Below are 14,634 nucleotides of genomic sequence, written 5' to 3' on the forward strand. Positions count from 1 at the left end.
CTATCTATCTATCTATCTATCTATCTATCTATCTATCTATCTATCTATCTATCTATCTATCTATCTATCTGTCTGTCTGTCTGTCTGTCTGTCTGTCTGTCTGTCTGTCTGTCTGTCTGTCTGTCTGTCTGTCTGTCTATCTATCATAGATGGTTTTATAAAGAGACAGAGAATAAAAAGCTCTTTGTGGTAATTTTTTTTGCCTGTGATATCAGGCTGTGAAACCCTTATGGTTCTGAATGGAAATGTTATTTTTAAGATAGTATATGGGGAAGAATCATAGTGTTTTCCTCAACGTTACCAAGATGTACTTCTAATCTGCTTCAGTGGACCTATAGCTATGTTGTGCAAAAGGAGATCCTCCGTAATAACTGTGGTCTGATTGTGGTCTGAAATAAAATGAACCACATCAAACTCGCATGCGCTTTACATAATTTGCCTGCATGTTTTATATGCAGCATGCAGAATGTATTATCATCCACTAATACAAATGAAAATCACGCCCAAGTCTGAAGTTAGATAATATTTTGGTGCGTCTGTTGTGGCTTGTCTGTGTGTGTGTGTGTGTGTGTGTGTGTGTGTGTGTGTGTGTGTGTGTGTGTGTGTGTGTGTGTGTGTGTGTGTGTGTGTGTGTGTGTGTGTGTGTGTGTGTGTGTGTGTGTGTGTGTGTGTGTGTGTGTGTGTGTGTGTGTGTGTGTGTGTGTGTGTGTGTGTGTGTGTGTGTGTGTGTGTGTTGCCTACTGTATTTAATTTGACTGGGGTGTTGATTGTTGCTGCTGTCCATCAGCAGGCATTATGAATATTTCAAAAGTAACCTGAAGCCATGAGAAATAACCACACAGCACTTTTTCTGCAGGAATCAAATATAATTCTTTCCCTTTCAAGTTAATGGCCTGTGTTATCAGTCCATCCCAAACACTTACATGTGTCTCTGTTTACAGTTTTCCTGAGAATATTGGTATCATATTCTCTTGTCCTCAAGACTGACCATGTTGATGTCATATTCAAATGCAAAGAAATTTGATCTCAGACACAAATCTGAAAAAAAAAATCTTTCTGTGCTAAAGTGTATTCCTGTAGTGTCAGAAAAATAAATACGAGGTTCAACATCCCATGTGAAAAAGACATAAAACTTAAATATTTAAACTTAAATATTTAATTAATGAATTAAAGGGTGCTTCAAATCTATAGTAAAGTATTTTTTTGTATCTGTACTTTCAGGTAATACTCCCTATAGTATTGTCTCCAGGAGTTTTCTGTCAATGGGTCATAAGGTTTAGATGTGGGATGTATTTCCTGAAGGCCATCGTCTGCTCCCTTGCCTCTCTGAATCTTCCCACCACCGTCTCAACAGAGGTACCAAAAAGCCCAGAAGGTGAGACCGAAGCATGAAGGAGGAAAGTTTTCTCCCTGTCTGACAGATTTAGCCACAGATGCCTCTCTGTGACCACCATTGTCACCGTTAAGTGCATCTGTCTGTTTGGTTGCATGGAGATCTAAGTCTGTGGTGTGGCGCAGTTCAGCGACTCCCTACGGAGACAATACTTGCTCCTGATCCAAGTCCCTGAGCAGGCTAGTATGCCTGCGAAACCGCCATCATACAAGGCACCACCAGCCTGACCTGCCACCACAAACCGGGAGGTGGTCTGGCATGGCAACACCGGAGCCTTCAATGAAGATACTTAACTCTGGGAGAGCTAGCTAGCTAGCGTCCCAGGGGGCATCATCACATATCCCTGCTCATACATGTAATTTGAATGCTGAAAGGGAAATATACAAGCAGAATATAGATTTTTCCAGGACTTCACAACCTCAGTGTGAAGTTCCGGAAGAAAGGGAAGGCTCATGAGGAGGGACGTACATGACCCACCAGGAATCGCTCGTCCAGTCTGCTACAAGCGACTGCCTGTTTCTCACATGACCATGTCAAATTCAACCTGGCAGTGGTGCAGTCCATCACCTCTAATAACTACCTGTATGTGGGGCTGACGGAAGGAGAGGGCTCAAAAGTCTTGCTCTCATCGCCCCCTACTAGCATGTCAAGCTCCTCAGAGTTACACGCCGCCAGCAACATGCTCTCTGCCGGATCAGAAGGTGCTGCTGAGATGGAAGTTCCACTTCGAAAGGGAACTTAAGTTCTAATATAAATTTAAACTATAATACATTTTCATTTAATTGTAAATAACATGCAATTAAGTGAAAACATTACATTCAGTTTGCACTTTAAGTAAATTCTTTTAAAGTGTATTATTTCTGTAATAAATAAATACTCTTTTTAAAATTATTATTAATGTAAACGGAAATACATTATGCAAAGAATACAATGACTTCCTGGCGAGCAGTTTCTGAATTAATGTGGTGCAAACCACACATGCAGAAAAAACCCCTGAGAAATTACATCATAGAGAGGACTCCTATATGACTTTGTGTCAATGTCCCGCCTTATATTAGGTGTTTCTGACTACTATGTACTCAGGGAAATAAAATAAAATAAATAAAGGTACAATGTAAATAAAGGTACAGTGTACTTGTGTTGATGTTATATTTAATTTAATTAAGAAAAAAATTCTGCTATTGAGGTGGGATGTGGGTAAGGTTAGGGACAGGTTTGGTTGTATGGGTAGGTTCAAGGATGGGTTAAGGTGTAAGGGAAGGGTCAATAGTGCAATTGTAGATGTTAGTTAAAACTCAATTACAGCTGTGATAACGCTGGTATTTCTTAAATATTAGTACAATGTAAAACCATGTATATACATAATAAGTGCATTGTATCAAATTATTAATTTAAATGTTAGTACATAGTAAACATACTTAATATAAAGTTTAATAAATCTGTTTTTGTTGTCTATCAAGAATAGCCTATATTTCAAATGTTTTTGAAAATAATGAAACCTTTTCCACAGTTTACAACATCTGTTCAAGCACATCTGTTAAGATCAAGTATATGTATCTATTAGTCTGAGTCACTTTCAGGTGCTGATTTCACATTGCCTTTTGCTGCATGTATCTCTTTTTTTTCCATTTAAACCCGACAGCCATGTGGCTGGAATTTCTCCTAGTCACACTCAAAACACTGCAGTTCAGATGACTATTGTTGCCAGACTCATCTTAGCAAAGCACACGCACATTTTGAATGGTTATGATTGATCTCTGAGGAATTTGCAGTGACAGTATATTAATCAAACACATTTTATTGGGAAAGCATTAAAAGTTTTCAGGTGGAAAAAAGAATGATGATTAATTCAGACAGTGTGCATCATGGTCTTCTTTTTTTTTTTTTTAAGTTGCATTCAGAATCCACTTAGCTCACTTTACCAGAGAATGCTTCACAAAGTAAAACACTGTGGGCATTTTAAATAAACAGAAGAGCAGCAGTCAGCACTTTGTTTCTCATGACTCTAGAAGCTCTGATAGGATCCTGGGAAACATTAAATGTTACAGTAAATAACCCATTTATTCTTAAGTGTAGCCAAAACTGTTGCGCAATCTCACGCTATATTGCTATTAATCTCTTCAGGGTATTTGTTTAAGCCAGTGGTCTCAAACTCAGCTCCCGGAGGGCCACTGTTTTACAGAGTTGAACTCCAACCAGCTCCAGCTCACCTGTCTGGAAGTTTCTAGTAATCCTGAATTCGCCGGATCAAGTGTGTTTAATTAGGCATGGAGCTAAACTCTGCAGGGCAGTTGCCCTCCAAGAGCTGAGTTTGAGACCACTGGTTTAGCCAAATGTTTCATGTTTCTCAATAAAAGCTCCAATGTGTTAGGTTACATCCACCAGCTGGATTTGCCGCCACCAGGTTTGCCTATATGTGCCCTTTGTGTTCACTCTGATCTTCTGCCTGGTTTCCTGGATTTCCCTTTTTGCCCCATGTTTTAACAATTTGCCATATGTGGATTACGTATGTTTGGATCTTCTAACCGTGTGTAACATTAGGAGTAAGCAATTATGCTAACACTGTCTAGAGCAGATGCGAGCGTCTCGTGCACATTTTTTTGACCTGACACGCCACAGCTGTTTGAGACTGTTTGACACAGCAAAGTAAACATTTTAAACAGGTACATATGTTTTTCTGAACGGGTGCATAATGATGTTGTATTAAATCATCCATTTTAGCGCGTAGCGAGGGCGAGTCAGTGAACCTATGAACCGTGACAGTACCCCCTCTCCTAAGAACGCCTCCTGGCGTTCCCAGGAGAACCTACCTGTAGATTGTAATCATCTATCAGGGAGTGATCCAGAATGTCCCTGGCAGGAACTCAACTCCAGACCGTAACCCTCCCAATCCACCAAGTACTGGAATCCTCGTCCCCTCCGCCTGGCATCGGGGGAGGAACAGGAAATGGTGGATTAATATGAGAATGAATAACGGGTTTGATTTTGGACACATGGAAGATGGGATGAATTCTCCTGTATGCAGGAGGGAATTTGAGGCGAACTGCCACCAGTCTAATGATCTTAGTGACAGGAAACGGGCCAATGAATTTAAGTGCTAGTTTATTACAAAAGGATCGGAGCGGAATGTTCTTAGAGGAAAGCCACACTTTTTGACCAACGACATATACGGGAGGCTTCAGCCGGTGGCGGTCAGCCTGAGCCTTGGTGCGTGCTCCAACATGAAGAAGAGTCTCACAGGCTCTTCCCCATGTGTGACGACACCTCTGGACGAAGGCGTGAGCAGAGGGGACCGCGACTTCAGATTCCAGACTGGAAAATATAGGTGGTTGGTAACCTATACTACACTCAAAAGGCGAAAGACCCGTGGATGATACTGGTAACGAGTTATGTGCAAACTCTACCCATGAAAGTTGTTGGCTCCAGGAGGAAGGATTCTGAGCCACTCTACATCGTAACATTCTCTCTAAATCCTGGTTGACTCTCTCGCTCTGAACGTTACTCTGGGGATGAAACCCAGATGATAGACTTACAGTCGCTCCCAATAATCTACAAAACTCCTTCCAAAATTTAGAAGTAAACTGAGATCCCCTGTCAGAAGCCACATTAGTCGGGAGGCCATGAATACGAAAGACGTGATTAACGACAGCAACCGCTGTCTCCTTGGCTGACGGTAATTTGGTCAAGGGAATAAAATGTGCCGCCTTTGAGAATCGGTCCACTACGTTTAAAATCACCGTATTGCCCTGTAATGGAGGGAGACCAGTAACGAAATCTAGCAAGATGTGGGACCAGGGTCTCAAAGGGACTGGCAGCGGTTGAAGAAGACCATCAGGGGAACGACTGGAAGTCTTACCACTAGCGCAGACCGAGTAAGCCAAAACAAAATCTCGGACGTCACGAGCCATACGGGGCCACCAGAATCGTTGCTTGACCAAAAACCTTGTAAGAGAAACTCCTGGATGACAAGCTACATTGGAAACATGACCCTACCGAATAACATCTGACCGTAATCCCTCGGGCACAAATAATCGACTCGGTGAACCTCCGGGCGGAGGCATTACCCCATCTAAGGCCATGCGGACCCTCGACTCGATCTCCCATGTGAGTGAAGAGATAACCAGTCTCTCAGGTAAAATACACTCGGGAGTGGACAGGCGCTCGGAAAGATAAAAAATACGAGATAACGCATCGGGTTTGATGTTCTTAGAACCCGGATGATAAGAAAGAGAAAAATCGAAACGACCGAAAAAAAGAGCCCATCGAGCCTGTCTGGAGTTCAAACGTTTGGCAGATCTGATGTATTCCAGATTCTTATAATCAGTCCAGACAATAAAAGGCACCCCCGACCCTTCTAACCAATGGCGCCATTCCTCCAACAACTCTCTGTTACCAATATCATAGTTACGTTCGGCAGTCGATAGGCGATGAGAAAAGAACGCGCACGGGTGCATCTTATTGTACGCGGCAGTGCGCTGGGAGAGCACGGCACCTACCCCCACCTCTGACGCATCAACCTCCACCACAAACTGACGTGAAGGATCAGGGGCTACAAGGATGGGAGCTGAAACAAAGCAGCTCTTGAAGTTAGAAAATGCAGTTTCAGCTGCATTAGACCACCTGAACGTCGTTCTGGTGGAGGTTAAGGCGGTCAGAGGAGCGGCTAGTTGGCTGAAATTGCGTATAAAACGCAGATAAAAATTTGCGAATCCAAAAAACCTCTGCAGGGCCTTACGGGAATCTGGGATTGGCCAATCAACCACAGCCTTAACCTTGTCAGGATCCATGCGCACCCCCTCAGACGACATGATGTACCCCAGGAACGGAACTGACTGTGCATGAAACGTGCACTTCTCCGCCTTGACAAAAAGCCCATTCTGAAGCAGCCTTTAGAGCACTCGTCTGACGTGCTGAACATGTTCCTGGAGAGAAGAGGAAAATATCAATATGTCGTCCAGGTAGACATATATGAACTGATCGACCATGTCTCTCAACACATCATTAAAGAGTGCCCGGAAAACGGCAGGGGAGTTGGACAGGCCGAAAGGCATGACCAAGTATTCAAAGTGCCCCCTGGGGGTGTTAAATGCCGTTTTCCACTCACCCCCCTCCCTTATGCGAACCAAATGATAAGTGTTGCGCAGATCTAATTTTGTGAACAGAGACGCTCCCTGCAACTGCTCAAAGGCTGAAGACATCAGCGGCAAAGGATAAGTATTCTTTACCGAGATGTTGTTCAGCCCTCGGTAATCAATACGTGGTCGCAGGGAGCCATCCTTCTTACCCACGGAAAAAAATCTGGCGCCGGCAGGAGACGAGGAAGAACGAATAAGCCCAGCTGCCAAAGAATCAGAAATAAATTTCTCCATGACCTCCCTCTCCGGGTTAGAAAGTTAGTATAACCTGCCTTTAGGCGGAGATTCCATTGGTTTGAGTCTTATCTCGCAGGTAGGTCTTTCAAGGTTGCCTGGAGAGGAGAGGAATCCGAAGCACATCAACTGAACACGGGGGTTCCTCAGGGATCAGTGCTTGGACCTCTCCTTTTCTCCATTTACACTACTTCATTGGGTCCCATAATACAGGCACATGGCTTCTCATGTCACTGCTATGCTGATGACACTCAGCTCTACCTTTCATTCGAACCAGACATCTCTGACATCTCTGCATGGATGAGTAAAAATCACCTACAGCTCAACCTGGCAAAGACTGAGTTCCTCATCTTCCCTGCCAGTCCCACTATGCAACATGACTTCACCATCCAGTTAGGTACATCCCTGATTTCCCCTTCAAAGTCAGTCAGAAATCTTGGAGTTACATTTGATGACCAGTTGTTCTTCAGAGAACACATTGCTAAGACAGCTCGCTCGTGCAGGTTTGCGCTCTACAACATCAGGAAGATCAGACCGTTCCTAACAGAGCACACAACACAGCTTCTTGTCCAGGCCCTGGTTATTTCCAGACTTGACTACTGAAATGCGCTTCTGGCTGGACTCCCCTCTTGTGCGATCCAAAACACTTCGAATGATCCAGAATGCAGCGGCACATCTTGTCTTCAACAAGCCCAAAAGGACCCACGTCACACCACTCTTCATCTCTCTGCACTGGCTACCACTCGCTGCTCGCATCAGAGATTAGGCTCACCAGAATATCTCGCAGGTGTCGGTATCCGTGGCTCGTGTTGACCACTCGCGGGGGGAAGTTGGGGAGGGACAGGCGGTGTGGGTGGTGCAGTGGGTGCCGATAGATGTTGTACCTGGGTAGTGAGCTCGGACACCTGCTTCACCAAAGCCTGTACTGCCCGAGCTGTGGCGAGTGCTTGCTCGTCCTGCTGGTCCATCCTGAGAGCGCTCCTTGTAAGATAATCCTGCAGATCTGTTGCTCTCGCTGGATCCATGATGGTCAGTTCGTTCTGTCACGATATACTGCAGGAAAAACAGAAGATCCAGTAGCGAGTGCAAAAGAATGTTTATTAACAGATACTCAGTAACACAGTTTGTGCACAGGCTGAAGTAGTGGTAACCGCGGGCAGACTCAGTGAAGCAGGGACTGCAATGGGCAGAGAAGGTCAGGCAGAAACGGGAACATCCACGGGAAACTCAGAACTCCTGGAAAACGGAGAACAGAGGACAGAGACCAAACCCAGACAGCGTCTGTAACGAACTGACAAACAGGACACGCAAACACACACGTTAAATAGAGCGCTTACGAGGAACAGCAGATGCTGATAATGATCAGTGCTCAATCCAACCATGCCTCACAATAAACACACGAGGGCGAGTCAGTGAACCAATGAACCGTGACAGTAGCATCGCAATGCCCTGTTCGCTTTGACTATATAAATAACTAGAGGAATAACAATGTGCTAAACAGCAAAACTATATGCACTACAAACCAGTTTGTTTATGATGTTATGATAATGAAATTAAAATATCATAATTAAAAGTTTGCAATATAACTGGTCTTGTATAAAATAATTGGAACCGTCACCACAAGCCAGACACATTCAAATTGCAATAGCTGCACCTGCTCTTGCATTAAAACTAAGATGCATAGGTTGAGCAGGAAAGAGACTGATGGATCTGTCCGCTCTCAATGTTTTGATGGTGCTTGAGAGACTCAATGTTTACACTTTTGGGGGAGATAAACCCATGGTATACTAATAGTAGTCAATGAACAATAAACTGGGTTAAGAGAATGTATTTAACATAAAATAGCTTACATACTTCAACTTTAAGGAAATGCCAAAGAAAAAGTCAGAAGTTGAATACATAAATACAATGGTGTTATGAGTCACTGAATCATTGATTCAACTGAAATGTTTAAGTGTTTAGATCAAAAACAAAACACCACTGCTCTGTCTTGCTTGGAAACGTAATACACTATTTTAGCTGTGACTCAGTCTCACCGTCAGTTAATGTAGATTTTTGACCAAAGCCAGAAATCAGAGGCAAATCAGTGCCAGTTTGCCTGAGTGACAGTTGACTGAAAATGATAGTTGTGTATTGTGTAGTGTGGAAAAGAACAGCAATCAGATGACTTTGTGTGTAGGCAGCATTAAACTTTCCATTAGACAGTAAAAACATTTGAGGTAGCCAGTCATATTTTATTTATTTATTAAATGTGTATGTTACTGATCAGGCATAACATTATGACAGGTGAAGTGAATAACACTGATTATCTCTTCATCACGGCACCTGTTAGTCGGTGGGATATATTAGGCAGCAAGTGGACATTTTGTCCTCAAAGTTGATGTGTTAGAAGCAGTAAAAATGGGCAAGCATAAGGATGTGAGCGAATTTGACAAGGGCCAAATTGTGATGGCTAGACGACTGGGATAGAGCATATCCAAAACTGCAGCTCTTGTGTGGTGTTCCTGGTCTGCAGTGGTCAGTATCTATCAAAAGTGGTCCAAGGAAGGAACAGTGGTGAACCGGCGACTGGTCAAAGGCAGCCAAGGCTCATTGATGCACGTGGGAAGCGAAGGTCCGATCAAACAGACAAGCTACTGTAGCTCAAATTGCTCAAGAAGGTAATGGTGGTTTTGATAGAAAGGTGTCAGAATACACAGTGATGCCAAGGAAAAAGTCAGAAGTTGAATATATAAATACAATGGTGCTATGAGTCACTGAATCATTTATTCAACCGAAGTGTTTAGATTCTTTCATAAACAAAACACCACTACTCTGTCTTGCTTGGAAACGTAATACACAATTTTAGCTCTGACTCAGTCTCACGTCAGATTGTAGATTGTTGACCTAAGCCAGAAATCAGAGGCAAATCAGTGCTAGTTTGCCTGAGTGACAGTTGACTGAAAATGATAGTTGTGTAGTGTGGAAAGAACAGCAATCAGATAACTTTGTGTGTAGGCAGCATTAAACTTTCCATTAGACAGCAATACCATTTGAGGTCATATTTAATTTTTTTATTAAATCGCAGTTTGTTGCGTATGGGGCTGCATAGCAGCAGACCAGTCAGAGTGCCAATGCTGACCCCTGCAGAACTGGACCAGGGAGCAATGGAAGAAGGTGGCCTGGTCTGATGAATCACATTTTCTTTTACATCATGTGGATGGCCGGGTGCGTGTGTGTCGCTTACCTGGGGAACACATGGCACCAGGATGCACAATGGGAAGAAGGCAATCCGGCGGAGGCAGTGATGCTCTGAGCAATGTTCTGCTGGGAAACCTTGGGTCCTGCCATCCATGTGGATGTTACTTTGACACGTACCACCTACCTAAGCATTGTTACCATGTACACCCTTTCACGGAAACGATAGTCCCCAGTGGCTGTGACCTCTTTCAGCAAGATAATGAGCCCTGCCATAAAGCAAAAATGGTTCAGGAATGGTTTGAGGAGCACAACAGCGAGTTTGAGGTGTTGACTTGGCCTCCAAATTCTCAATCCAATCAAGCATCTGTGGAATGTGCTGAACAAACAAGTCCGATCCATGGAGGACCCACTTCGCAATTTACAGGACTTAAAGGATCTGCTGCTAACATCCAGGTTCCAGATACAGCACCTTCAGGGGTCTAGTGGAGTCCATGCCTCGACGGGTCAGGGCTGTTTTGTCAGCAAAAGGGGGACCAATCCAATAGTAGGAAGGTGGTCATGATGTTATGCCTGGTAGGTGTATGTATTTGCCGTCACAATGACAATCTCTCAAGGGATGAAATAAGATTCTGACTGCACGTCACTGCAAATAAAGTAAATATTTTGAGATGACATTTCCTTGACTCTATACCTCAGTTCACAATAATCCAAAACAATCTCTTTCTAAGTATCTGAAGTTTAATCTCTTTAAACAGTATTGGAATGTTTGGAGTAAATTGTGCATACAAAATTCCATTGTCTCTTTCTTTTGATTTTTTTTTGTCTTTTTTTTGAGGAATGTTTAACCTTTTTAAAACCTTGTTTCCCTCAATGGCTCCTCATCCTTGAGCCGACCTTCTGCTTAAGGACCGACAAACCAGATTAGTTTGCTTGGTAACCATACCAGCACAATACATCTATGAACAGAATATCTGGAACCTCGCAATTAACTGTAATGCACAAACATATGGCTTGATCTTAGGACTTTTATCTGAGCACTCCTAAAAATCTGGGATTAGAGTGTCAGTCTCTTCTTGGCTTCACCTTAAAGCCTTTATGGAAATGCCTTTCTGTGGGCAGAATAGTAAGCTCAAAATTGATTTGGCAAAGCGGATATGAATGAGAAAGTCTATCTCAGTGGGGAAAATGTATGACAGTGTATTAGTAACACACTGAAGGCAAAAATCACCCACTGTCATACAAACTCTTGGCTTTGTTCAGACAGGCCTGCTTCTGTGCTTCGTTTAGGTCTTGAGGTGCAGATTAATGGAATATTTCTTCAGCATGCAAATATTTACCTGCAATATATATGATCTTCTTTTTGGTACTATTACATTTTCCAAGGCTTTTTCTAAAAAAGTGACTTAGAATATCTTGTCATCTGAATAAAAAAATGAAAAATGTTACTGTAATTAAAATTCCTCAGTGAACAATGATTTATTGCTCTGTTTCGGTTGAAATGAGCTTTCTTGAAAATGTGCATTATCTCATTCACAAAGCCATTAACTTTCTTCAAATCAGTAATTGAAAACAGATTTAGTATGTGAATCATAGATCAGTCTCATTGTTTGAAAACATGTAGAGTGCCAACAAAAATCATCACTGTCAAATGACACAACAATCCAGATTGCTCATTTTCTCATTCTGTTATATGTGTCCAACTTTAACGGAAAGAATAAAACAGGCATGAAAGTGTAAGTCATTACTCTTCCCTCCCAATAGCTTGTCAAGCTGTTTGGCTCCATCTCGAAAGCTGAATGTGTTCAGATTAAAAAAAAAAAAATGTTTAGATGAAAATTTTTAACTTTTATTTTCAAAATGTCCATAGCTAAAAAAAAATGGTGTTAGAAAACTGGGTAGTTATTGCTGTTTAAAGTGGATCTATTATGTCCTTTTTCCTTTTGTTTAGGGGGTCTACTAGAATACGTTTCTATCCTTGAATGTTCAAATAACATTCTTTTTACATTGTTGCAACACCACAGTTTGTGAAGCCGTTTGCGAATATTTGTTTGAACTATGATTTAGTTCCTGTCTCTATGAAGCCCCTTCTTTCGAAAAGCGCAATGTGCTCTGATTGGTCGGCTGGACCAGTGTGTTGTGATTGGTCAAACGCTTCCAGCCTGTTTCGGAAATACCACTCCCCTTTACATAACCATGAGTTTCAACACATTACTGACACAACTCCCAGGGCGGGAATTATTTGAATGAATATTGTGCCGTGTTTGTTCCCAGAAGAAAACTCAAAACTACAATTGAGCCTTTTCAGGGAGTTCAGAAACAATGCATACTGATACAGAGAATAAGTCCCCTTAGAGTGACTTTGTGCTTTGGAACTTTGCAGACCTTTTTCATGCTCAAAGTTACACACTAAAGAACACTTTTGAATAACATGTTCTTTAACATTTTAAAAAGATTTCTGATTTTTATAAATATAGTGCAAACATGTTAAATACGCTATCTAATGGGCCAATCATAATGCAAAATATATTGCAATAATGAGAGGATTGACTTGAAGTTTAATATCTAATATTTTATAAGAATATAATATTCTTCCAAGCATTTGGCTGTAATGGTTTTGTGTTTTTTTTGTGTTCATGTCTTTGTAATCATGCTCCTTGTCCTGTTCCTGGTTTTGTCGTGTGTTCCTGTTTGTCATGTGATCCTGCCATGAGTTCCATTGTCATGTGATTCCCTTGTCCTCATGTGTTATGTGCTCATTAGTTGTTTTAGTCATGTTTTCTCAGTTCAGTTCTGTCATTGGTTCATTGTTCTGGTCTTTGTGTATTTAAACCCTCATGTTTTCCATGTTTCATTGTCGAGTGTTGTTTCCTGTAAACCACTGTTGGTTAGTTCTTTGTTCCAAGTCAAGTCTGTTCCCAAGTCAAGTCTGTTCCAAGTGGGTACCTTGATAAGGCCATGAAGGCCATCCCACTGTGGCCACCTGAACTGCCTTTACCGCCATGGCCCCTTGAACCACCAGTACCGCCATGGCCCCTTGAACCACCAGTACCGCCATGGCCCCTTGAACCACCAGTACCGCCATGGCCCCCTGAACTGCCTATACCGCCATGGCCCCCTGTACTGCTTATACCGCCATGGCCCCCTGAACTGCCTATACCGCCATGGCCCCCTGAACTGCCTATACCGCCATGGCCCCCTGAACTGCCTATACTGCCATGGCCCCTTGAACTTCCTGCACCACCATGGCTCCCTGAACTGCCTAAGCCGCCATGGCTCCCTGAACTGCCTAAGCCGCAATGGCTCCCTGAATTGCCTAAGCCGCCATGGCTCCCTGAACTGCCTAAGCCGCAATGGCTCCCTGAATTGCCTAAGCCGCCATGGCTCCCTGAACTGCCTAAGCCGCAATGGCTCCCTGAATTGCCTAAGCCGCCAAGGCTCCCTGAATTGCCTAAGCCGCCAAGGCTCCCTGAACTGCCTAATCCGGCATGGCTCCCTGAACTGCCTAATCCGCCATGGCTCCCTGAAATGTTCCGCGGCCCAGGTCTGTCTACGGTTCACAGCCCAGGTCCGCCCACGCTCCACGGCCCAGGTCCATCCATGCTCCCATGCCCGTCAATGCCATGCCAGGGTCCATGTCCTGTCGCCCTGCACAGGCCTGGCCCGCCATCTCTCCCCCAAGACCTCCCTCCTAAACTTTTATTGTGGATAGTTTGGGTTTTGTTGGACGTTGGGAGCCGCCCATAGAGGGGGGGGGGGGGGGGGTATGTAATGGTTTTGGGTTTTGTTTGTGTTCATGTCTTTGTAACTATGCTCCTTGTCCTGTTCCTGGTTTTGTCATGTGATCCTGCCATGTGTTCCATTGTCATGTGATTCCCTTGTCCTCATGTGTTATGTTCTCATTGGTTGTTTTAGTCATGTGTTCTCAGTTCACTTCAGTCATTGGTTCATTGTTCTGATTGTTCTCAGGTGTGTCTTGTTTAGTCATTAGTCGTTGTGTATTTAAACCCTCATGTTTTCCATGTGTCCTTGTTGAGTATTGTTTCCTGTAACCACCACTGTTGGAGAGTTCTTTCTTCCAAGTCAAGTCTCTTCCAAGTCTTTCTGTTCATGGTTCTAGTCAAGTCAAGGTCATTGTTTGTTTGGTATAGTCTTTGTTTTGTTAATGAACTGCACTTGGGTTCACTTCAACTTGCCTCCAGTGGAAATCCGTTACATTGGCATCTCTTAAAACATGATGTCTTTAATAATCACTCAAACTTGCATGTACCTTTGAAGAGAAATTCAGAGGACAAAAATGATCATCTGGGTCACAGGAGGATAACACTAACAGGCCAAACTGCCATTAGGAAAAATAAGGATGTGAGTTGGTTTAAGGATGGGGTCATGCAGTAAAATCAGAGAATCTGTGAATGATGGACTGAGTCTCTAGTCTCTCTGTCATGCATGTTTGTGGAAACCGTATTGATTTATGGGGTAAATCTGGATTGATGTTTGGTCTGGAACGGCAGAATGCACGAGAAATTGCAAACGGATCTCACTGAGCACTTAATGGACAACATGTTCTAGACGTGTCAGAACTTGTGTCTGCAGTGACTGTTTGTAAAGCTGAGCAACTACATTCACATTGTGGGTGCCCAAACTTTTCCTGCCAGTCCCCCTTTAGTAGAGAATTTGTTTCAAGCCCCATCCCTA

The sequence above is a fragment of the Gobio gobio genome (assembly GCF_949357685.1).
Source record: "Gobio gobio genome assembly, chromosome: 8".
Taxonomy (NCBI): Eukaryota; Metazoa; Chordata; class Actinopteri; order Cypriniformes; family Gobionidae; genus Gobio; species Gobio gobio.